The following is a 26,968-nucleotide window of genomic DNA, read 5'->3' as shown; positions in this document are numbered from 1 at the left end:
GCAGGTGGATTATTTTGTAGTCATCCTGTTGATCTTCTTATATTAGCTCTAAATATGGTTGCCCGGATTGTAACCATTCTTTCTCAAATAATTACAATGAATATAATGATTCCTACAATAGAAATTGTAGACCCAATTCTTGATACTACATTTCATGATGTATATGCATCTGGATAGTCTGAATATCGTCGTGGTATTCCTGCTAGTCCTAGGAAGTGTTGAGGGAAGAATGTTAAGTTTACTCCAATAAATATAATTGTAAATTGGATTTTTAATCATGTATTATTTATAGTTAATCCTGTAAATAATGGGTATCATTGAATAACACCTCCTATGATTGCGAATACTGCTCCTATGGATAACACATAATGGAAGTGAGCTACTACATAATATGTATCATGTAATACGATGTCAAGTGATGAATTTGCTAATGCTAATCCTGTTAATCCACCAATTGTGAATAGAAAAATAAATCCTAAAGCGCATAATAGCAGTGGATTGAATTTGAATTTAGTTCCATATAGTGTAGCTAATCATCTGAATACCTTAATTCCTGTAGGTACAGCAATAATTATTGTTGCTGATGTAAAGTATGCTCGTGTGTCAACAACTATTCCTACTGTGAATATGTGATGTGCTCATACAATAAATCCTATTAGTCCAATTGATAATATAGCATAAATTATACCTAATGTTCCAAATGATTCAATTTTTCCTCTTTCTTGACATACAATGTGAGAAATAATTCCAAATCCTGGCAGAATTAAAATGTAAACTTCTGGGTGTCCAAAGAATCAGAATAGGTGTTGATATAGAATTGGGTCACCCCCTCCTGCAGGGTCAAAGAATGATGTATTTAAATTTCGATCTGTTAACAGTATAGTAATAGCCCGTGCTAATACTGGAAGTGATAAAAGGAGGAGAAGGGCTGTAATAGCTACAAATCAGACAAATAAAGGTGTTTGATCTAGAGCTATACTTTCTGATCGTATATTAATTGCTGTTGGAATGAAGTTTACTGCACCAAGAATAGATGATACACCTGCTAAGTGAAGTGAAAAAATAGCTAGGTCTACAGATGCCCCCCCATGTGCGATAGCTCCTGCGAGAGGAGGGTAAACTGTTCATCCTGTACCAGCACCGTTATCTACTATAGAACATGTAAGAAGAAGGGTTAGTGAAGGTGGCAGTAATCAAAAACTTATATTATTTATTCGTGGGAACGCTATATCTGGTGCACCAATTATTACTGGTACGAGTCTATCCAAATCCACCAATTATAATAGGTATTACTATAAAAAAAATTATTACAAATGCTTGGACTGTAATAATGATATTATAAATTTGGTCATCTCCAATTAGAGATCCTGGTTGACCAAGTTCAGCACGAATAAGTATTCTTAATGATGTTCCTACTATTCCTGCTCATGCTCAAAATAAGAAGTATAAAGTACCAATATCCTTATGGTTTGTTGAGAATAATCATTTTTGCTGTAAGATGGCTGAATTTAAGGTGGTAGACTGTAAATCTACTTATGAGATGTTTCTGTCTTACCATGCTTTAGGCCTTATATTCAATTATGATTCTAGACTGCAATTCCAGAGGGGTAAAATTTTAATAAGGCATAAATGATTATTCTTTTAATTATAACCTTGAAAGTTATTATTTTGGTTAACCTAAGTCCTCAGCGCAATGAGATTAAGATTGATGTTGAGATTAATCCTATTGTTGAAATTATTACTGTTATAGGAAGAATAATTCTGGATTTTTGAGACTTTATTTTTATAGATCATGAATTTTCTGTGTATGACATAATTAGGGCTGAGAATCTAACACGTATACAATAATACAGTGTAATTGTAGTTAATACAACCATAATTGTCATAACAGTTGTTATGTTATTTTATATCAATGATTGTATTACAATTCATTTTGGTAGAAATCCAAGGAATGGTGGTAAACCACCTAGGGATAGAAGAGATAAAAGTATTATGAATTTAATTTCAGTTTTTATATTTCTGGCTGAATAAATTTGGTTTATAAAAAATATATTTTTATTTGCTTAAATAATAAGACCATAATTAATCTTAACAGAGGGTAAATAATAAAGTATAGTTCTCAAATGTTTTCTCTAACTGTTAGGGATCTGATTATTTACCCTAAATGTCTAATTGAGGAATATGCTAGAAGTTGTCATAGAGATGTTTGATTTAAACCACCTATTGCCCCGATAATAATTCTTAGACTGATTATTGTCCAAATGAAAGTTTTTAGTTGAATACAATGAGATAATACCATTATTGGGGCAATTTTTTGCCATTTTATTAGTATTAAACAGTTACTTCATCTTGAAGCTCCTATTACTTCTGGAAATCAGAAATGAAAGGGTGCAGCCCCGATCTTTAATAATATTGTAGATCTAATTATTATTGATGGAATAAATTCTGTTTCTCATCCTATTGGATACTTTATTTGAATCAGCACAATTGAAAATAATAGTATTGTCGATGCTGTTGCTTGGACAATAAAATATTTAATTGATGATTCATTTATTATAATATTTTTATTTCTTATTAGGAGCGGAATAAATGAAAGTAAGTTGATCTCAAGTTCTATTCAAACCCAAAATCAGGAGTTTGATGAAATGGACAGGATCGTTCCTATCATTAATGTTGATAGGAAGAGAAGTTTTGCAGAATTGTTGGTCACTAAAAAGGAGAGGATTGATACCTCTATAAATGGGGTATGAACCCATTAGCTTGTTTAGCTTACCTTTTTACATTAAGATGTATGATGCACGTTAGTTTTTGATACTAAACGAGGTAGTTTAATTCTGTCTTATGTAATTTTTAATGAAGGTAATTTTATTTACTTGATTTACCCTATCAAGGTAACCCTTTAGTCAGGCACTTCTTTTATATTTAATATATAAATTAAAATTTTTTAAAAAATTTGTTAATGTATGATTTTGGATATTTCTAATTAATTTATCTCGGTTAGGATAATTTGAATATATATTATATATAATAAACAATTTATATTAATATATTACATTTAATTTAATTTAATTACCTATAATGTTGTTTATAATTATTAAATGTTTATTTTAATACATTTATTTACCTAGGATTATAACTACTTATGTTTTTAGCTTAAAATAGGTTATTATATTATAAATTATATAATCATATGTAAATTAATGTTAAATATTATTATGATTGGATATAATAAATATAATCAATATTATTAAATATAAAATTTAATATTAATATAAATAAATATATTTATTATAATAATATAATTTAATATATTTTCTATAATTAGATTATTTAACTAATTAATAATGAAGTTGTAAGTAGGCTGTTTATGTTTTCTCTATGTAAGTAGGCTGTTTGGTTTATTTATTGGTAATGCCTCCTCTGTATGAAAATCACTGGCTGTGCTGTGTGGAGTCTGTGGCTGCTTTGCATTGTTGTAACACTCGCCATTGTAGTGTTGGGCAGCGGCAGCTGGATGTGAACAGCGTGTAGCGTTGTGCAGTTGGAGGTGAGCCGCCAGCAGTGGTGAATGCGGGGAGAGAGATGGCATAGTTTTGAAATTTGTCATGAACTGCTATATTTATATATGATGATATGAAGGTAAATACATTGTTTGTTCTCTATTAATATCTTTCATTTGCTAACTATCCCTATCAGTAGTTAGTGCCTTCCATAGTTTGAATCTTTTATTTAGCTGGTAGTAGTGGCGCTCGCTGTATTGCAGTAGCTTGAGCAGCGAAGGTTTTTGTGAGGTAAGTGATTTGTGAAAGGTATAGTTTAATGTTAGTCAGGGCCATTCTTTTGTAGGGAATTTTGAAAGTCAGATTGCGTTGCGCTAACAAAATATTGTGTGTCAGTTTAAGCACAGTCATGTATAGTTGTTCAAAGGGGACGTATATGAGGAATCAGAAGTATGTTGGAAACCAAGAATCGTACTTTAAGAGTTATGAAATGTGCGTAAATGCGTGACTGTATCACAATGCTGACGAATATTTTATTTGGACACTTATATTTATAGGATTTTCTTTCTACAGATTTGCAACGCTAATTCTTGACCTGTGAAATATTTTTATGAGAGACTGTCACTGTAGCGGAAACTGCTGTCGTAAATATTTCCGTAAGAAAGTTAAGTGACCACCTGCACGTAATGCGTCGCGGGCACCCACCTGGGCGACAGCCGCCCGAAAAAAAGCCATTAGCCTTTCAGCGGCACAGGTAGAAAAGAAAGGGGAGGCCATTATCCTCGCTATTGACGTTCCTTTGTAGAAAGTATCGCCAAAACGACACTGTCGAACTTGAAAACATATGATTACACTGTGGAGCTCTTAATTTATGATATTTACTGAAATGCTTATGAATTGATGGGAAATATTCTTACATCTGCAAACCTGATAATGACAAGTGTCTTTCTACGAGAGTGGAGAGCTACTGACTTACGAAATGCCACATAGCTATTGAATGATGTTTTTATGCTTTGGTTTGCGTAATTGCTTATTTCATTTGACATCTGTTTTCCAGCTGTGTTGCAGCATTGGTTTCATAAAATAAAATTAAATGCATTTGCTAATGTGAACACTTTCTGTCAACAGATCTAATAAATAATAATTTTGTGATCCACATTCTTCAAAAAAGGAGCACTTGGAAAGGAAAGAACTATAAGAAGGGACTAGTAACAGTAACTGCATACATAATATTCTTTTCAAGTACATGGTAATATTTCTTTTACAATAAGTTGTTGTGGTGCACCACTTTAATTACTTAGACATTAAGATGTGATTATACATTTCCCTTATCTGCATTGTTATCTTTAGTGTACTATTTTTTCTGCTTGAGTTATGTCATGTTTAGATATAAGCTGCTGTTTGCCAGGCATAGTGCTACTGAACTTTAATTTGTGTTACTCTGCTAAGCCAGATTTATTTTTTGTTTGCTGCACATTGCCTCATATTAGTTGTAACGTTGAATTGCTTGGTAATTTAGATTTACTGTAGCTTGCTTTGCGATTTTCCATTTTTTTTCATTGCTGTTTATATTAATTGTTTTATGTGCTGCTGCATTGCCTCATCCCTTAGTTTAGCATCTGAGCTCAGTAGATTTAAGTTAGCTTAAGAGGGGGTAGACTATATAAGAAACTGACTATGGAGAATAGGTAAAGAATGCATTGCGAAGTTATATGAAAAAGATTTGGGCCCAAATGAGGATTGTACAAACAGGAATAATTATTTTGAAAGAAATATGAACAGAATACAGAAAGCAGACTTAGATATGACTTTTTGGGAATAATGATGAACAAAGGGAGATCTCCATGCAAAATACTGCAGTAAAACAAACCCTGTCCTTTCCCTTTTGTGTTATCCCACTATATGTTTGTGTACCCTTGTGTATTTGTTTTCCTCCTGTCTCTGTGTACTGTTTCATAGAACTTTTTTCTCTTCTAATACTAAGTTACATTCACTATGATGAGGAATACTGTTATCCTTAAATACAATTGGCATTAATAATGTGTTATTTACTTTGTAAAGATGTTTAGACATTATTTATTCTGTTTTGTGTTAATGCTCATGTGTGAAGTTAATGTTTCGAAAGTTATTCTGATCTTTTATGTATGTACTCAGGTCATAATTCCTGTAACACTGACATATATGTCTATTTCTATTCTTTTGTAACGCCTGTTTTACTACAAATGTTATCTGTATTGTTATGTTTTTAACGATGTATTTTATACCTTTGTAATTATATTTTCGTGTTATAATATTGTAATTGACACCAGTTAATCAAATTAAGTAACTTGTAAGTTCCATTTCACTGCACACGTTTCTGTTGGTCATAGTATATGGGCAATATGTAAGAAGTAGGGACTGTTAGTGTTTGCACGTGTGTTGATAATTCAGCAAGGGACTGGAAACAGCATTGCTCGTTCTAAGGACAAACGAAATATTTCAACCTGAATCAATTACGATAATTATTACCTTAACAATATGAATATTTATCATATCAACATTAATTATTTTAGATATAACAATATATATAGACTTTTTTAAAAATACTGAAACTTTAAATATTGATAATTCAATCAATTATCAAGAAATAACAATATCTTTAGAAAAACTATATAATAGACCAACATTCATTATCACAACAATAATAATAATTTATTTATTTTTAGCACTATATGCAGTTGTTAAAATCACCAACATTAACCAGGGGCCTATTCGTAAAATAAGATAATTTACTAATGAATAAACCCTTACGATTGAGACATCCTTTAATTAAAATCATTAATAACTCTTTAGTTGATTTACCTGCACCAACAAATATTTTATTTTGATGGAATTTTGGGTCCCTACTAATGTTATGTTTGGTAATTCAAATTATAACTGGACTATTTTTAGCTATTAATTATACATCAAATATTGAAATAGCATTTAGTAGTGTAGTTCACATCTGCCGAGACGTAAATAATGGCTGAATTTTTCGAACCTTACATGCAAATGGTGCTTCTATATTTTTTATTTGTATTTATTTACATGTCGGACGAGGAATTTACTATGGATCTTACATATACATACACACCTGAATAATTGGTACAGTAATCCGATTCTTAGTTATAGCAACTGCATTTATAGGATACGTTTTACCTTGAGGTCAATTATCATTCTGAGGTGCGACAGTAATTACTAATTTATTATCAGCAATTCCGTATTTAGGAACATATTTAGTTCAATGAGTATGAGGAGAGTTTGCTGTTGATAATGCAACATTAAATCGATTCTTTACATTCCATTTTGTATTACCGTTTATTATTGCTGCAATGGCAGCAATTCATTTATTCTTCCTCCACCAAACAGGGTATAAAAACCCCTTAGGCCTAAATGGAGATATTGAAAAAATCCCATTTCACCCATACTTTACTTTCAAGGACTCTATTACATTTGTATTAATAACATCATTATTAATTATACTGTGCTTGATTAATCCTTACCTCCTGAGAGATCCAGATAATTTTGTACCTGCCAACCCGTTAGTAACCCCCGTCCATATTCAACCAGAATGATATTTCTTATTTGCATACGCAATTCTATGATCAATCCCTAATAAACTAGGAGGTGTTATTGCATTATTCTTATCAATTAGAATCTTAATAATTTTACCATTTTATAATAAAACACCATTCCGAGGTTTTCGATTCTATCCTATCAATCAGATTTTATTCTGAATTATAGTAGTTGTGGTATGCTTATTAACATGAATTGGAAAACGACCTGTTGAAGAACCTTACATTATAACAGGACAAATCTTAACAATTATCTACTTTACATACTTCTTAATTAATGTACATGTTGCAAACGCATGAGATAAACTAATTAAGGAATAATAAGTTAATTAGCTTAGGAAAAGCATATGTTTTGAAAACATAAAACTAGAAGTTTAACTCTTTTATTAACTTTTCTTAAAAGATTTCACTAACTAAATGAAATAAATAAAATCTTTAAACCAACAAAGAAAATAAAAAAATTAAAAGATAATGGCAAAAACATTTTCAAGCTAAGTACATTAACTTATCATAACGAAAACGTGGTAATGTCCCACGAACTCAAATAAAACCAAAGGACATAACAGCAAGCTTAATAAAAAATATAAAAGAATAAAAGTCACCATCTAAAAAAATTAAAGCTAATAACATTCTTATAAAAACAATTCTAGTGTACTCAGCTAAAAAAATTAAAGTAAAACCACCTGCACCATATTCAATATTAAAACCTGAAACTAACTCAGTTTCACCTTCGGCAAAGCCAAAAGGAGTACGGTTAGACTCAGCTAAACAAGAAGCAAAACAAGCTAAAGCTAAAGGAAAAGAAATAATAAAAAATCAACAATAAATCTCATAATTTATAAAATCAAACATGTTAAAACTACCAATTAAAATAATTAAAGATAATAATATTAAAGCCAAACTAACTTCGTATGGAATTGTTTGAGCAACAGAACGAAGAGATAGTAGTAAAGAATAATTTGAATTAGAAGACCAGCCAGCAATTATAACAGTATAAACACCTAATCTAGTACAACATAAAAAAAACAAAAATCCATAAGAAAAAGAACACATATAAGTTGAGTAAGGGAAAATCACTCAAACAGCCAAGGAAATTGTTAAATTAAAAACAGGAGAAAAATAATAAAGTAAATAATTAGATATAATAGGAATTGCCTGCTACTTACAAATTAACTTGATAGCATCACTAAAGGGTTGAGGAATTCCAACAAAACCTACCTTATTTGGACCCTTTCGAATTTGAATGTAACCTAAAACCTTACGCTCTAATAAAGTTAAAAAAGCAACACTAATTAAAACACAAATAACTGATAAAAGAAAATTCAAATTAAACATAAATAAATCATAAAGTATCAATACTATTTGAAGAAAAAATCTACATAAATGAATTCTAAATTCAACACATTAATCTGTCAAAATAGTAATTTAATTAGTATTAATCAATAAAATAAAAAATATTTCAACCATATGGTCCTTTTGTACTAATATGAATTAATAATCTTAGGATAGAAACCGACCTGGATCACGCCGGTCTGAACTCAGATCATGTAAGAATTTAAAGGTCGAACAGACCTAATTACTGGGCTACTGCACCCAAAATTTTTCTTAATCCAGCATCGAGGACGCAATCTGCTTTGTCGATATGAGCTCTCAAAAACAATTATGCTGTTATCCCTAAGCTAACTTAATCTTATTATCATAAATTATGGATCAAAACAACAAACATAAATAAATGATATAATAATGAAGAGTTTATCTATTCTTCATGTCACCCCAACAAAACATCATCATTAAATATAGAAAGACAAACAAAAAACTATATAAAAATAAAATGTTAAGCTCTATAGGGTCTTCTTGTCCTAAAGAAAAATTTAAGCCTTTTGACTCAAAAGTTAAATTCAAAAATTTATTAAGAGACAGTTAATTTCTCGTCAAGCCATTCATTCCAGCCACTAATTAAGAGACTAATGATTATGCTACCTTTGCACGGTCAAAATACCGCGGCTCTTTAAAAATCTGCTCAGTGAGCAGGCCAGACCTCAAAGTATTTTCAAGAGGACATGTTTTTGATAAACAGGCGGAAATCAATTTTGCCTAGTTCCTTATAATAAATTCACAAGGTAAAAATTATATACAAATAAATATACTAATTCTATCATTATTACAAAAATTTTAAAATTAAATTTATAATCTTAATAAAGAACCTAAAATAATTATAAAATCAAAATTAAAATAATGAACTAAAACGTAACCTTAGAGATAGCTGGTTTAAAGCTTACTATTATATTTTATAAAACAAATTATAGGTTATTACCTTCAAAGCTCATCCGTTAAAGACTAAATAAGTTAATATTTAGACCTAAAAAATTAAATAAAAACAATTAACTTCAAAAAATTAAATTTTTCTTAAGAAACTAGATATCTTGTTAAACGATTAACATCTCATTTCTATAAATAATTTAAAAATAATTATGACACATTAACTTTAAATTATTTATAAATCAACCCAAATCGAGACAAGTAAAGTAAATAGTAAAATTTTGATAAACCCTGATACAAAAGGTACAATAAATAAAATGTACTTTTAAAAATTTAAAATAATATTTCATAAAACAATTACATTACCAATAAACTATAATTTAAAAAATCAATTCTACAAAATATACTAAGACAAAATTCGTCAAAATTATTTTTAATAAATAATTAAATAAACAAAAAATAAATATAATAAAATAAATAATCAAGATATCCTGATTTGCACAGAAAAATTTTCAGTGTAAATGAAACGCTTTACTAATAAGTTATATCTTGAAACTCTTCCTAGATACACTTTCCAGTACATCTACTATGTTACGACTTATCTCATCTAAATTGAAGCTAAATTAAAATAATAAAATAGAATAATCAATAATGAGAGCGAGGGGCGATGTGTACACACCTCAGAGCCAATATCAGTTAAATTAAATAAATTAAATTACTATCAAATCCACCTTCATTAATAGTATTTCACCATCAAATCCGTTATAAACAAAAATCTATTGTAACCCACCTCCTCTTAACTATAAGCTGCACCTTGACCTGAAATATTTTATAATTATAAATCTTGAGAATTATAACTCTAAAAAGATTCTCTGATAATGGAGATATAGAAACAAATAAATTAAGTAGAGTAAATCGTGTATTATCAATCACGGGGTAGGTTCCACTGAATGGAATGAGATACCGCCAAATCCTTTGTGTTTAAAGACCTTAACTAATAGTACCCTGGTAAATATAATTAACATTTAAAAAATAGGGTATTCCATCCTAGTTTATTATTCAAATTTCACAGATTCATAAAAAGAGCTATAAATAAATTTTAACGTTTCACCTTACAAATTTATATTTTAACCCTAAAAATATAAACAACTGTTTTAACCAATAATATTCACTTGTATCAATTATATAACCGCGGCTGCTGGCACGAATTATGCCGATACTAAATCAATTGCTAACTCCAAAATCACTTGATAATTAAATCAAATTACTGCAAAATAGAACATTTAGTTTAACAAAACTTACATATAATACAAAGAAAAAGTGAATAAATAAGCAAGAATAAAACTTTTGGAAACAAAATAAGAAATTTAAAAATTTATAAAAATAAGAAAAAATAAAAGATTCAAATATTTAAAGAAAAAAAAAGAAAAAAAACACAAAAACTGCCAAAAAAAGAAACGCACCCTCGAATGACCACAACAACTTCTCTATTATATATAAATAAAGATTAATATGGAACATGTATACCAATAAATGTATTATATTCTTTCTTATTTGATCTTTCTTTTCACTAATAATAAAGAAAGATTCAATAATATAATAAATATATTTAATATAATTATGTAAATTAATGTAATATGGTATTAATATAAAATTAACTTTATATTAAGTTAACTTTATGAAACGTCCCCTTTGAACAATTATACATGACTGTGCTTAAACTGACACACAATATTTTGTTAGCGCAACGCAATCTGACTTTCAAAATTCCCTACAAAAGAATGACCCTGACTAACATTAAACTATACCTTTCACAAATCACTTACCTCACAAAAACCTTCGCTGCTCAAGCTACTGCAATACAGCGAGCGCCACTACTACCAGCTAAATAAAAGATTCAAACTATGGAAGGCACTAACTACTGATAGGGATGGTTAGCAAATGAAAGATATTAATAGAGAACAAACAATGTATTTACCTTAATATCATCATACATAAATATAGCAGTTCATGACAAATTTCAAAACTCCGCCATCTCTCTCCCCACATCCACCACTGCTGGCGGCTCACCTCCAACTGCGCAATGCTACGCGCTGTTCACATCCAGCTGTCGCTGCCCAACACTACAATGGCGAGTATTACAACAATGCAAAGCAGCCACAGACTGCACACAGCACAGCCAGTGATTTTCATACAGAGGTGGCGTTACCAATAAAAAAACCTTAACAGCCTACTTACATAGAGAAAACATAAACAGCCTACTTACATAGACCCCATGCTCCCCACAAAAAATTTTACAAATTGGTTTGGGCAGTGGCCAATAATGATTTGATAAAATTTTTCATAATTACAATAACAAAGATATCAAATGCACACACTTATTGATACAATGTTGGTCAAAAGCTAAAATTTTCTCACAGTCCATAAAGACAGTCCTGATCATTCATCACGGTAAAATAGTAGTGTTTTTCTCAAAGTCTGAGCAGTAGAAGAAAATGCACACGGAAGTAGTGGATTTCCATGCAGTCTTGAAGAAGTACTGTTGTCCTCCCAACTGAAAGACAGTGCTGACTCTTGACATGCTGACAGGTAATGGGCCACAACAGAGCAAACCCACAGCAGAGTCATTCGACGGTTTGAAGAAGATTGGTAGGTAGGTCATCACAGAGCAGACCCACTGTAGTCCTGGTAGAGAGTATGGTATTGGTGGGCCACCAGAGGTGCAGACCCACTGCAGTCCTTGTATAAAGTGTCGACAGGCCCACTGTAGTCCTGGCAGAGATGACCAGCAGCCATCTGTTGTGATTGTGCAGGTGCACAATCACCAGTGAAGAGTCTTGCAGTTAATATAGCAAGTCCATAACCACCACTTGTGCACTCACAAAGTTTTTTGGAATTGTCCTTAGAACGAGCAATGCTGTTATCCAGTCCCTTGCTAAATTATCAACACACGTGCAAACACTAACAGTCCCTACTTCTTACATATTGTCCATATACTATGACCAACAGAAACGTGTGCAGTGAAATGGAACTTACAAGTTACTTAATTTGATTAACTGGTGTCAATTACAATATTATAACACGAAAATATAATTACAAAGATATAAAATACATCGTTAAAAACATAACAATACAGATAACATTTGTAGTAAAACAGGCGTTACAAAAGAATAGAAATAGACATATACGTCAGTGTTACAGGAATTATGACATGAGTACATACATAAAAGTTCAGAATAACTTTCGAAACATCAACTTCACACATGAGCATTAACACAAAACAGAATAAATAATGTCAAAACATCTTTACAAAGTAAATAACACATTATTAATGCCAATTGTATTTAAGGATAACAGTATTCCTCATCATAGTGAATGTAACTTAGTATTAGAAGAGAAAAAAGTTCTATGAAACAGTACACAGAGACAGGAAGAAAACAAATACACAAGGGTACACAAACATATAGTGGGATAACACAAAAGGGAAAGGACAGGGTTTGTTTTACTGCAGTATTTTGCATGGAGATCTCCCTTTGTTCATCATTATTCCCAAAAAGTCATATCTAAACCTGCTTTCTGTATTCTGTTCATATTTCTTTCAAAATAATTATTCCTGATTGTACAATACTCATTTGAGCCCAAATCTTTTTCATATAACTTCGCAATGCATTCTTTACCTATTCTCCATAGTCAGTTTCTTATATAGTCTACCCCCTCTTAAGCTAACTTAAATCTACTGAGCTCAGATGCTAAACTAAGGGATGAGGCAATGTAGCAGCACGTAAAACAATTAATATAAACAGCAATAAAAAAAATGGAAAATCGCAAAGCAAGCTACAGTAAATCTAAATTACCAAGCAATTCAACATTACAACTAATATGAGGCAATGCGCAGCAAACAAAAAATAAATCTGGCTTAGCAGAGTAACACAAATTAAAGTTCAGTAGCACTATGCCTGGCAAACAGCAGCTTATATCTAAACATGACATAGCTCAAGCAGAAAAAATAGTATACTAAAGATAACAATGCAGATAAGGGAAATGTATAATCACATCTTAATGTCTAAGTAATTAAAGTGGTGCACCACAACAACTTATTGTAAAAGAAATATTAGCATGTACTAAAAAGAATAGTATGTATGCAGTTACTGTTACTAGTCCCTTCTTATTGTTCTTTCTTTTCCAAGTGCTCCTTTTTTGAAGAATGTGGATCACAAAACTACTATTTAATAGATCTGTTGACAGAAAGTATTCACATTAGATAATGCATTTAATTTTATTTTATGAAACCAATGCTGCAACACAGCTGGAAAACAGATGTCAAATGAAATAAGCAATTACGCAAACCAAAGCATAAAAACATCATTCAATAGCTATGTGGCATTTCGTAAGTCAGTAGCTCTCAACTCTCGTAGAAAGACACTTGTCATTATCAGGTTTGCAGATGTAAGAATATTTACCATCAATTCATAAGCATTTCAGTAAATATCATAAATTAAGAGCTCCACAGTGTAATCATATGTTTTCAAGTTCGACAGTGTCGTTTTTGCGATGCTTTCTACAAAGGAACATCAATAGCGAGGATAATGGCCTCCCCTTTTTTTTTGTACCTGTGCCGCTGAAAAGCTAATGGCTTTTTTTCGGGCGGCTGTCGCCCATGTGGGTGCCTACGACGCATTACGTGCAGGTGGTCACTTAACTTTCTTACGGAAATAATTACGACAGCAGTTTCCGCTACAGTGACAGTCTCACATAAAAATATTTCACAGGTCAAGAATTAGCGTTGCAAATCCGTAGAAAGAAAATCCTATAAATATAAGTGTCCAAATAAAATATTCGTCAGCATTGTGATACAGTCACGCATTTACGCACATTTCATAACTCTTAAAGTACGATTCTTGGTTTCCAACATACTTCTGATTCGTCATATACGTCCCCTTTGAACAATTATACATGACTGTGCTTAAACTGACACACAATATTTTGTTAGCGCAACGCAATCTGACTTTCAAAATTCCCTACAAAAGAATGGCCCTGACTAACATTAAACTATACCTTTCACAAATCACTTACCTCACAAAAATCTTCGCTGCTCAAGCTACTGCAATACAGCGAGCGCCACTACCGCTAGCTAAATAAAAGATTCAAACTATGGAAGGCACTAACTACTGATAGGAATAGTTAGAAAATGAAAGATATTAATAGAGAACAAACAATGTATTTACCTTCATATCATCATATATAAATATAGCAGTTCATGACAAATTTCAAAACTCTGCCATCTCTCTCCCCACATCCACCACTGCTGGCGGCTCACCTCCAACTGCACAACACTACGCGCTGTTCACATCCAGCTGCCGCTGCCCAACACTACAATGGCGAGTACTACAACAATGCAAAGCAGCCACAGACTGCACACAGCACAGCCAGTGATTTTCATACAGAGGTGACGTTACCAATAAAAAAACCAAACAGCCTACTTACATAGAGAAAACATAAACAGCCTACTTACAACTTAAATATTAATTAGTTAAATAATCTAATTATAGAAAATATATTAAATTATATTATTATAATTAATATATTTATTTATATTATATTAAATTTTATATTTAATAATATTGATTATATTTATTATATCCAATCATAATAATATTTAATATTAATTTACATATTGTTATATAGTTTATAATATAATAACCTATTTTAAGCTAAAAACATAAGTAGCTATAATCCTAGGTAAATAAATGTATTAAAATAATAATTTAATAACTAATAAAATAACATTATAGGTATTTAAATTTAGTTAAATGTAATATATTAATATAAATTATTTATTATATATAATATATACTCAAATTATCCTAACCGAGATAAATTAATTAGAAATAACCAAAATAATACATAAACAAAATTTTTAAAAAAATGTTTAATTTACATATTAATATAAATGAAGTGCCTGACTAAAGGGTTACCTTGATAGGGTAAATCAAGTAAATAAGACAGAATTAAACTACCTCCTTTAGTATCAAAAAGTAAAGTGCATCATACACCTTAATGTAAAAAGGTAAACTAAAACAAGCTAATGTGTTCATACCCCATTTATAGAGGTATCAATCCTCTCCTTTTTAATGACCAAAAACTCTACAAAACTTCTCTTCCTATCAACAATAATGATAGGAACGATCCTGTCCATTTCATCAAACTCCTGATTTGGGGTTTGAATAGGACTTGAGATCAACTTACTTTCATTTATTCCGCTGCTAACAAGAAATAAAAATATAATAATAAATGAATCATCAATTAAATATTTTATTGTCCAAGCAATAGCATCGACAATACTATTATTTTCAATTTTGCTGATTCAAATAAAGTATCCAATAGGATGAGAAACAGAATTTATTCCATCAATAATAATTAGATCTAGATTATTATTAAAGATTGGGGCTGCACCCTTTCATTTCTGATTTCCAGAAGTAATAGGAGCTTCAAGATGAAATAACTGTTTAACACTAATGTTGTTGTGGTCTTCAGTCCTGAGACTGGTTGGATGCAGCTCTCCATGCTACTCTATCCTGTGCAAGCTTTTTCATCTCCCAGTACCTACTGCAACCTACATCCTTCTGAATCTGCTTAGTGTATTCATCTCTTGGTCTCCCTCTACGATTTTTACCCTCCACGCTGCCCTCCAATACTAAATTGGTGATCCCTTGATGCCTCAGAACATGTCCTACCAACCGATCCCTTCTTCTGGTCAAGTTGTGCCACAAACTTCTCTTCTCCCCAATCCTATTCAATACTTCCTCATTAGTTATGTGATCTACCCATCTAATCTTCAGCATTCTTCTGTAGCACCACATTTCGAAAGCTTCTATTCTCTTCTTGTCCAAACTATTTATCGTCCATGTTTCACTTCCATACATGGCTACACTCCATACGAATACTTTCAGAAATGACATCCTGACACTTAAATCTATACTGGATGTTAACAAATTTCTCTTCTTCAGAAACGCTTTCCTTGCCATTGCCAGCCTACATTTTATATCCTCTCTACTTCGACCATCATCAGTTATTTTGCTCCCCAAATAGCAAAACTCCTTTACTACTTCAAGCGTCTCATTTCCTAATCTAATTCCCTCAGCATCACCCGACTTAATTAGACTACATTCCATTATCCTTGTTTTGTTTTTGTTGATGTTCATCTTATATCCTCCTTTCAAGACACTGTCCATTCCATTCAACTGCTCTTCCAAGTCCTTTGCTGTCTCTGACAGAATTACAATGTCATCGGCAAACCTCAAAGTTTTTATTTCTTCTCCATGAATTTTAATACCTACTCCGAAATTTTCTTTTGTTTCCTTTACTGCTTGCTCAATATACAGATTGAACAACATCGGGGAGAGGCTACAACCCTGTCTTACCCCCTTCCCAACCACTGCTTCCCTTTCATGTCCCTCGACTCTTATAACTGCCATCTGGTTTCTGTACAAATTGTAAATAGCCTTTCGCTCCCTGTATTTTACCCCTGCCACCTTTAGAATTTGAAAGAGAGTATTCCAGTCAACATTGTCAAAAGCTTTCTCTAAGTCTACAAATGCTAGAAACGTAGGTTTGCCTTTCCTTAATCTTTCTTCTAAGATAAGTCGTAAGGTCAGTATTGCCTCACGTGTTCCAGTGTTTCTACGGAATCCAAACTGATCTTCCCCGAGGTTGGCTTCTTCTAGTTTTTCCATTCGTCTGTAAAGAATTCGTGTTAGTATTTTGCAGCTGTGACTTATTAAGCTGATAGTTCGGTAATTTTCACATCTGTCAACACCTGCTTTCTTTGGGATTGGAATTATTATATTCTTCTTGAAGTCTGAGGGTATTTCGCCTGTTTCATACATCTTGCTCACCAGATGGTAGAGTTTTGTCAGGACTGGCTCTCCCACAGCCGCCAGTAGTTCCAATGGAATATTGTCTACTCCGGGGGCCTTGTTTCGACTCAGGTCTTTCAGTGCTCTGTCAAACTCTTCACGCAGTATCATATCTCCCATTTCATCTTCATCTACATCATCTTCCATTTCCATAATATTGTCCTCAAGTACATCGCCCTTGTATAGACCCTCTATATACTCCTTCCACCTTTCTGCTTTCCCTTCTTTGCTTAGAACTGGGTTTCCATCTGAGCTCTTGATATTCATACAAGCCATTCTCTTATCTCCAAAGGTCTCTTTAATTTTCCTGTAGGCGGTATCTATCTTACCCCTAGTGAGATAGGCCTCAACATCCTTACATTTGTCCTCTAGCCATCCCTGCTTAGCCATTTTGCACTTCCTGTCGATCTCATTTTTGAGACGTTTGTATTCCTTTTTGCCTGTTTCACTTACTGCATTTTTATATTTTCTCCTTTCATCAATTAAATTCAATATTTCTTCTGTTACCCAAGGATTTCTACTAGCCCTTGTCTTTTTACCTACTTGATCCTCTGCTGCCTTCACTAATAACATGGCAAAAAGTTGCCCCAATATTGGTATTATCTTATTGTATTCAACTAAGAAGTTTCATTTGAACAATTATCATTCTAAGAATTATTATTTGGGCAATAGGTGGTTTAAATCAAACATCTCTACGACAACTTCTAGCATATTCCTCAATTAGACATTTAGGGTGAATAATCAGATCCCTAACAGTTAGAGAAAACATTTGAGAACTATACTTTATTATTTACTCACTATTCAGATTAATTATGGTCTTATTATTTAAGCAAATAAATCTATTTTTTATAAACCAAATTTATTCAGCCAGAAATATAAAAACTGAAATTAAATTCATAATATTTTTATCTCTTTTATCCCTAGGTGGTTTACCACCATTCCTTGGATTTCTACCAAAATGAATTTTAATACAATCATTGATATAAAATAACATAACAACTATTATGACAATTATGGTTGTATTAACTACAATTACACTTTATTATTATAAACGTATTAGATTCTCAGCCCTAATTATGTCATACACAGAAAATTCATGATCTATAAAAATAAAGTCTCAAAAATCAAGAATTATTCTTCCTATAACAGTAATAATTTCAACAATAGGATTAATCTCAACATCAACCTTAATCTCATTATACTAAGGACTTAAGTTAACCAAACTAATAACCTTCAAAGTTATAATTAAAAGAATAATCTTTTAAGCCTTAGTAAAATTTTACACCTCTAGAATTGCAGTCTAGAATCATAATTGAATATAAGGCCTAAAGCATGGTAAGAGAGAAACATCTCATAAGGAGATTTACAGTCTACCACCTTAAATTCAGCCATCGTACCGCAAAAATGATTATTCTCAACAAACCTTAAGGATATTGGTACCTTATACTTCTTATTTGGAGCATGAGCAGGAATAGTAGGAACATCAATAAGAATACTTATTCGTGCTGAACTTGGTCAACCAGGATCTCTAATTGGAGATGACCAAATTTATAATATCATTATTACAGTCCAAGCATTTGTAATAGTTTTTTTTATAGTAATACCTATTATAATTGGTGGATTTGGTAATTGACTCGTACCAGTAATAATTGGTGCACCAGATATAGCGTTCCCACGAATAAATAATATAAGTTTTTGATTACTGCCACCTTCACTAACCCTTCTTCTTACATGTTCTATAGTAGATAACGGTGCTGGTACAGGATGAACAGTTTACCCTCCTCTCGCAGGAGCTATCGCACATGGGGGGGCATCTGTAGACCTAGCTATTTTTTCACTTCACTTAGCAGGTGTATCATCTATTCTTGGTGCAGTAAACTTCATTACAACAGCAATTAATATACGCTTAGAAAGTATAACTTTAGATCAAACACCTTTATTTGTCTGATCTGCAGCTATTACAGCCTTTCTCCTCCTTTTATCGCTTCCAGTATTAGCAGGGGCTATTACTATACTATTAACAGATCGAAATTTAAATACATCATTCTTTGACCCTGCTGGAGGGGGTGACCCAATTCTATGTCAACACCTATTCTGATTCTTTGGACACGCAGAAATTTACATTTTAATTCTGCCAGGATTTGGAATTATTTCTCACATTGTATGTCAAGAAAGAGGAAAAATTGAATCATTTGCAACAATATAATTTATGCTATATTATCAATTGGACTAATAGGATTTATTGTATGAGCACATCACATATTCACAGTAGGAATAGATGTTGACACACGAGCATACTTTACATCAGCAACAATAATTATTGCTGTACCGACAGGAATTAAGGTATTCAGATGATTAGCTACACTAAATGGAATTAAATTCAAATTCAATCCACCGCTATTATGAGCTTTAGGATTTATTTTTCTATTCACAATATATTTAGAGTTTCAGTATTTTTGAAAAAGTCTATAAATATTGTTAGATCTAAAATACTTAATGTTGATATGATAAATTTTCATATTGTTAAGGTAATAATTATCATAATTGAGTTACGTTGAAATATTTCGTTTGATGCAATTCTCGTAATATAAATAAGTAGAACTAATATACCACCAAGAAACTTAAAAAATAAAATATATGATAATCAATATCTTTCCATTATTGTTCCTGTTATCGGTTTTGGGGACCGATGATGGAAAGCTTTTCCACCTCTGAAGTTTTAAAAGTGGGGGCTGGACTTATTTCCGGTTTACAAGACCGGCGTTTTTTTTAAACTATTAAAACTAATGTTTATATTCTCTGTCTTTACTTCTTTATTGATTTATTTTGCTAGTGTTTATGTTTTTTCTTCTAAAAGTAAGCATTTATTAATGGTTCTTTTGAGATTAGAATATATTGTTCTTTCTTTATTTATATTGGTTATTGTTTTTCTTATTGAGTTTGATTATGATTATTTTTTTCCTGTTATTTTTTTGGTTTTTTCTGTTTGTGAAGGTGCTTTAGGTCTTTCTATTTTAGTTTCAATAATTCGTTCTCATGGGAATGAGTTTTTCAATTCTTTTGGTTTATCTTTATGTTAAAGTATTTATTTATAACTATTTTTTTGATCCCTCTTTGTTTGGTCAATAATTGTTGATGGTAGGTTCATTCTTTAATGTTTCTGTCTAGTTTTGTTTTTATGATTTGCGTTTATTCATATGCAGATTTGAATATGATTAGATATTATTTTGGTATTGATTATTTTTCTTTTAGTTTGATTCTGCTTAGTTTTTGAATTTGTTCCTTAATAATTACTGCTAGAGGTTCAGTTTATTTAAGTTCTTATCATTCTAATTTTTTTGTCTTTATAGTCTTAATTTTAATGATTATGCTTTATTGTTCGTTTGCTAGATTGAGTCTTCTTTCTTTTTATATTTTTTTGAGGCTAGATTGGTTCCTACTTTACTTTTGATTTTGGGTTGAGGCTATCAACCTGAACGGTTGCAGGCTGGTGTTTATTTAATTTTTTTACACTCTGGTTGCTAGATTGCCTTTATTATTAGTGTTATTTATGGTTTATGATTTTTCTAATACTTTATATTTTCCTTTATTGGGTGATTTTGGTTCTTATTATTTTATATTTTATGTGTCTATAATTCTTGCTTTTTTAGTTAAGATGCCGATATTTTTGGTTCATTTGTGGCTTCCTAAGGCCCATGTTGAGGCCCCTATTTCAGGTAGATTGATTCTTGCTGGTGTTTTATTAAAGTTAGGTGGTTACAGTATTTTTCGTGTTATGAAGGTTATTTCTTATTTGGGTTTAAAGTTTAATTATTTTTGATTGTCTTTAGGTTTATCTGGTGGGGTTATTGTTAGATATATTTGTTTTCGTCAGGTTGATTTAAAGTCTTTAATTGCATATTCTTCTGTTGCTCATATAAGAATGGTTATTGGAGGATTGATAACTATGAATTGATGAGGTTGTATGGGTTCTCTTTCTTTAATGGTTGGTCATGGTTGTGTTCTTCTGGTTTATTTTGTTTATCTAATATTATTTATGAGCGTTTAGGTAGACAAAGATTATTAATTAACAAGGGTATAATTCATTTGATACCAAGAATAGCTTTATGATGATCCTTTTGATATTTTCTAATATAGCTGCTCCTCCTTCTTTAAATTTGGTAGGTGAACTTAGATTATTAAATAGAATTATATCTTGATCTTCTTTTAGATTTTTTGCTTTAATTTTTTTGTCTTTTTTTAGAGCTGTTTATACTTTATATATGTATTCTTATTCTCAGCATGGTAATTATTATTCTGGTGTTTATACTTGTTCTCTTGGTTATTTTCGTGAATATCATCTTTTACTTTTACATTGGTTGCCTTTAAACATTCTTTGTTTAAAGGGAGAGTTTTTTTTGTTTAGGTTGCTTAAGTATTTTAATTAAAAATGTTGTTTTGTGGAATAAATGATATGAATTTTTCATCTTAGGCCTTGAATTTGTTTTCTATTTGTTCTTTGAGTTTTTTTCTTTATTTTTTTCTAGAACTATAATTTTTAGTTTGAGTATTTATTATTTAATAATTGATTATAGAGTTTTTGTTGAATGAGAACTTTTTAATTTAAATGGTTCTATGGTTGTTATGACTTTAATTTTGGATTGAATGTCTCTTATTTTTATGTCTTTTGTTATGTATATTTCTTCTTTGGTTATTTATTATAGAGGATTATATGTCGGGAGAAAAAAATATAAATCGTTTTATTATTATTGTTTTAATATTTATTCTTTCTATAGGTTTTTTAATTAACAGTCCTAATTTGATTAGAATTTTATTGGGATGGGATGGTTTAGGTTTAGTTTCTTATTGTTTAGTTATTTATTATCAAAATGTGAAATCTTATAGTGCAGGTATGTTAACTGCACTTTCTAATCGTATTGGTGATGTTGCTATTTTAATTTCTACTGCTTGAAAATTGAATTTTGGTGGTTGAAATTATATTTATTATTATGATTTTATTTCTAATTCTTTTGAAATAAAGCTTATTACTATATTAATTGTTTTAGCAGCTACAACTAAAAGAGCTCAAATTCCCTTTTCTTCGTGACTTCCTGCTGCTATGGCTGCCCCTACTCCTGTTTCTGCTTTGGTTCATTCTTCTACTCTTGTTACTGCTGGGGTTTATTTATTAATTCGTTTCAGACCAATATAAGATACTTATAATTGTGGTTGATTCTTACGTTTAATTGGTTGATTTGAAGAAAATTATTGCTCTTTCTACTTTAAGACAACTTGGTTTAATAATAAGAATTTTGGCTAGGGGTTATCCAAAACTTGCATTTTTTCATTTATTAGCTCATGCTTTATATATGGCTTTATTGTTTATGTGTGCAGGTTCAATAATTCATAATTTAAAGGATTCTCAGGATATTCGTTTTATAGGTTCAATTGTTAATTTTATGCCTTTAACTTCGGTTTGTTTTAATGTTTCTAGTTTAACTTTGTGTGGTATACCATTTTTCGCAGGTGTTTATTCAAAGGATTTAATTCTTGAAATGGTTTGTTTAAGATGAATTAATTGTTTGATTTTTTTTCATTATTTCTTTTCTACTGGTTTAACTGCTTCTTATTCTTATCGTCTTTTTTATTATTCAATATCTGGTGATAATAATGTTTATTCTAGGTTTTCTTTTGATGATAATGGTTATTAGATTTCTTTTGGTATAATTGGTTTATTGTTTGTTGCTGTTTTTGGTGGTAGTCTTTTGTCTTGGTTAATTTTTCCAAAAAGAATTGTAATACAATCATTGATAGAAAATAACATAACAATTATTATGACAATTATGGTTGTATTAACTACAATTACACTTTATTATTATATATGTATTAGATTCTCAGCCCTAATTATGTCATACACAGAAAATTCATGATCTATAAAAATAAAGTCTCAAAAATCAAGAATTATTCTTCCTATAACAGTAATAATTTCAACAATAGGATAAATCTCAACATCAACCTTAATCTCATTATACTAAGGACTTAAGTTAATCAAACTAATAACCTTCAAAGTTATAATTAAAAGAATCGCAGATGGGGGGGCATCTGTAGACCTAGCTATTTTTTCAGTTCACTTAGCAGGTGTATCATCTATTCTTGGTGCAGTAAACTTCATTACAACAGCAATTAATATACGATCAGAGAGTATAACTCTAGATCAAACATCTTTATTTGTCTGATCTGTAGCTATTACAGCCCTTCTCCTGCTTTTATCGCTTCCAGTATTAGCAGGGGTTATTACTATACTATTAACAGATCGAAAATTATATACATCATTCTTTGACCCTGCAGGAGGGGGTGACCCAATTCTATATCAACACCTATTCTGATTCTTTGGACACCAAGAAGTTTACATTTTAATTGTGCCAGGATTTGGAATTATTTCTCACATTGTATGTAAAGAAAGAGGAAAAATTGAATCAATTGGAACATTAGGTATAATTTATGCTATATTATCAATTGGCCTAATAGGATTTATTGTATGAGCACATCACATATTCACAGTAGGAATAAATGTTGACACACGAGCATACTTTACAACAGCAACAATAATTATTGCCGTACCTACAGGAATTAAGGTATTCAGATGATTAGCTACACTATATGGAACAAAATTCAAATTCAATCCACCGCTATTATGAGCTTTAGGATTTATTTTTCTATTCACAATTGGTGGATTAACAGGATTAGTATTAGCAAATTCATCACTTGACATTGTATTACATGACACATATTATGTAGTAGCTCACTTCCATTATGTGTTATCCATAGGAGCAGTATTCGCAATCATAGGAGGTGTTATTCAATGATACCCATTATTTACAGGATTAACTATAAATAATACATGATTAAAAATCCAATTTACAATTATATTTATTGGAGTAAACTTAACATTCTTCCCTCAATACTTCCTAGGACTAGCAGGAATACCACGACGATATTCAGACTATCAAGATGCATATACATCATGAAATGTAGTATCAAGAATTGGGTCTACAATTTCTATTGTAGGAACCATTATATTCATTGTAATTATATGAGAAAGAATGGTTACAAACTGGGCAATCATATTTAGAGCTAATGTAAGAAGATCAACAGAATGACTACAAAATAATCCACCTGCAGAACACAGTTACTTAGAACTACCATTAATTTCTAGAGTCTAATATGGCAGATTAGTGCAGTAGATTTAAGTTCTACAAATAAAGGTTTGACCTTTTATTAGAAAAATTCAGTAATGGACACATGATCAAATTTATCCCTTCAATATGGAGCTTCAAGATGAAATAACTGTTTAACACTAATAACATGACAAAAAATTGCCCCAATAATGGTATTATCTTATTGTATTCAACTAAGAAGTTTCATTTGAACAATTATCATTCTAAGAATTATTATTTGGGCAAGAGGTGGTTTAAATCAAACATCTCTACGACAACTTCTAGCATATTCCTCAATTAGACATTTAGGGTGAATAATCAGATCCCTAACAGTTAGAGAAAACATTTGAGAACTATACTTTATTATTTACTCACTATTAAGATTAATTATGGTCTTATTATTTAAACAAATAAATCTTTTTTTCATAAACCAAATTCATTCAGCCAGAAATATAAAAACTGAAATTAAATTCATAACATTTTTATCTCTTTTATCCCTAGGTGGTTTACCACCATTCCTTGGATTTCTACCAAAATGAATTGTAATACAATCATTGATAGAAAATAACATAACAACTATTATGACAATTATGATTGTATTAACTACAATTACGCTTTATTATTATATACATATTACATTCTCAGCCCTAATTATGTCATACACAGAAAATTCATGATCTATAAAAATAAAGTCTCAAAAATCAAGAATTATTCTTCCTATAACAGTATTAATTTCAACAATAGGATTAATCTCAACATCAACCTTAATCTCATTATACTAAGGACTTAAGTTAACAAAAGTAATAACCTTCAAAGTTATAATTAAAAGAATAATCTTTTAGGCCTTAGTAAAATTTTACACCTCTAGAATTGCAGTCTAGAACCATAATTGAATATAAGGCCTAAACCATGGTAAGAGAGAAACATCTCATAAGTAGATTTACAGTATACCACCTTAAATCCAGCCATCTTACCGCAAAAATGATTATTCGCAACAAACCGTAAGGATATTGGTACTTTATACTTCTTATTTGGAGCATGAGCAGGAATAGTAGGAACATCAATAAGAATACTTATAAAAATTAGTGTAAATGCTGTTAGTGCTGTTCAGATTGTTTTAATTAAATGTCCGTGAAATATGTTTCGGTTTGTATAGGCAATGCATAATATGTAACTTAGGGCATAACCTACAATTACTGTAATTAATAATAATATGACCATAGTATGATCATGGAAGAATGATAGTTGCTCCATTAATGGTGAAGCTCCATCTTGAAGGGATAAATTTGATCATGTTGCCATTAATGAATTTTTCTTATAAAAGGTCAAACCTTTATTTGTAGAGCTTAAATCTACTGCACTAATCTTCCATATTAGAATCTAGAAATTAATGGTAGTTCTGAGTTACTGTGTTCTGCAGGTGGATTATTTTGTAGTCATTCTGTTGATCTTCTTATATTAGCTCTAAATATGGTTGCCCGGTTTGTAACCATTCTTTCTCAAATAATTACAATGAATATAATGATTCCTACAATAGAAATTGTAGACCCAATTCTTGACACTACATTTCATGATGTATATGCATCTGGATAGTCTGAATATCGTCGTGGTATTCCTGCTAGTCCTAGGAAGTGTTGAGGGAAGAATGTTAAGTTTACTCCAATAAATATAATTGTAAATTGGATTTTTAATCATGTATTATTTATAGATAATCCTGAAAATAATGGGTATCATTGAATAACACCTCCTATGATTGCGAATACTGCTCCTATGGATAACACATAATGGAAGTGAGCTACTACATAATATGTATCATGTAATACGATGTCAAGTGATGAATTTGCTAATACTAATCCTGTTAATCCACCAATTGTGAATAGAAAAATAAATCCTAAAGCACATAATAGCGGTGGATTGAATTGGAATTTAGTTCCATATAGTGTAGCTAATCATCTGAATACCTTAATTCCTAACTAGAAACATTAAAACAAACTGAAGTTAAAGGCATAAAACTAACAATTGAACCTTTAAAACGAATATCCTGAGAATCCTTTAAATTATGAATTATTGAACCTGCACACATAAACAATAAAGCCTTAAATAAAGCATGAGCTAATAAATAAAAAAATGCGAGTTTTGGATAACCCATAGCCAAAATTCTCATTATTAAACCAAGTTGTCTTAAAGTAGAAAGAGCAATAATTTTCTTCAAATCAAATTAAAAATTTGCTCCCAAACCAGCCATAAACATAGTTATACAACCAATTAAAAGTAAGAATCAACCACAATTATAAGTATCTAATATTGGTCTGAAACGAATTACAAAATAAACCCCAGCAGTAACAAGAGTAGAAGAATGAACCAAAGCAAAAGCAGGAGTAGGGGCAGCCATAGCAGCAGGAAGTCAAGAAGAAAAGGGAATTTGAGCTCTTTTAGTTATAGCTCCTAAAACAATTAATATAGTAATAAGCTTTATTTTAAAAGAATTCAAAATAAAATCATAA

Source organism: Schistocerca serialis, chromosome 3 (assembly GCF_023864345.2).
Source record: "Schistocerca serialis cubense isolate TAMUIC-IGC-003099 chromosome 3, iqSchSeri2.2, whole genome shotgun sequence".
NCBI classification, from domain to species: domain Eukaryota; kingdom Metazoa; phylum Arthropoda; class Insecta; order Orthoptera; family Acrididae; genus Schistocerca; species Schistocerca serialis.
Note: the sequence above shows the minus strand (reverse complement) of the source record.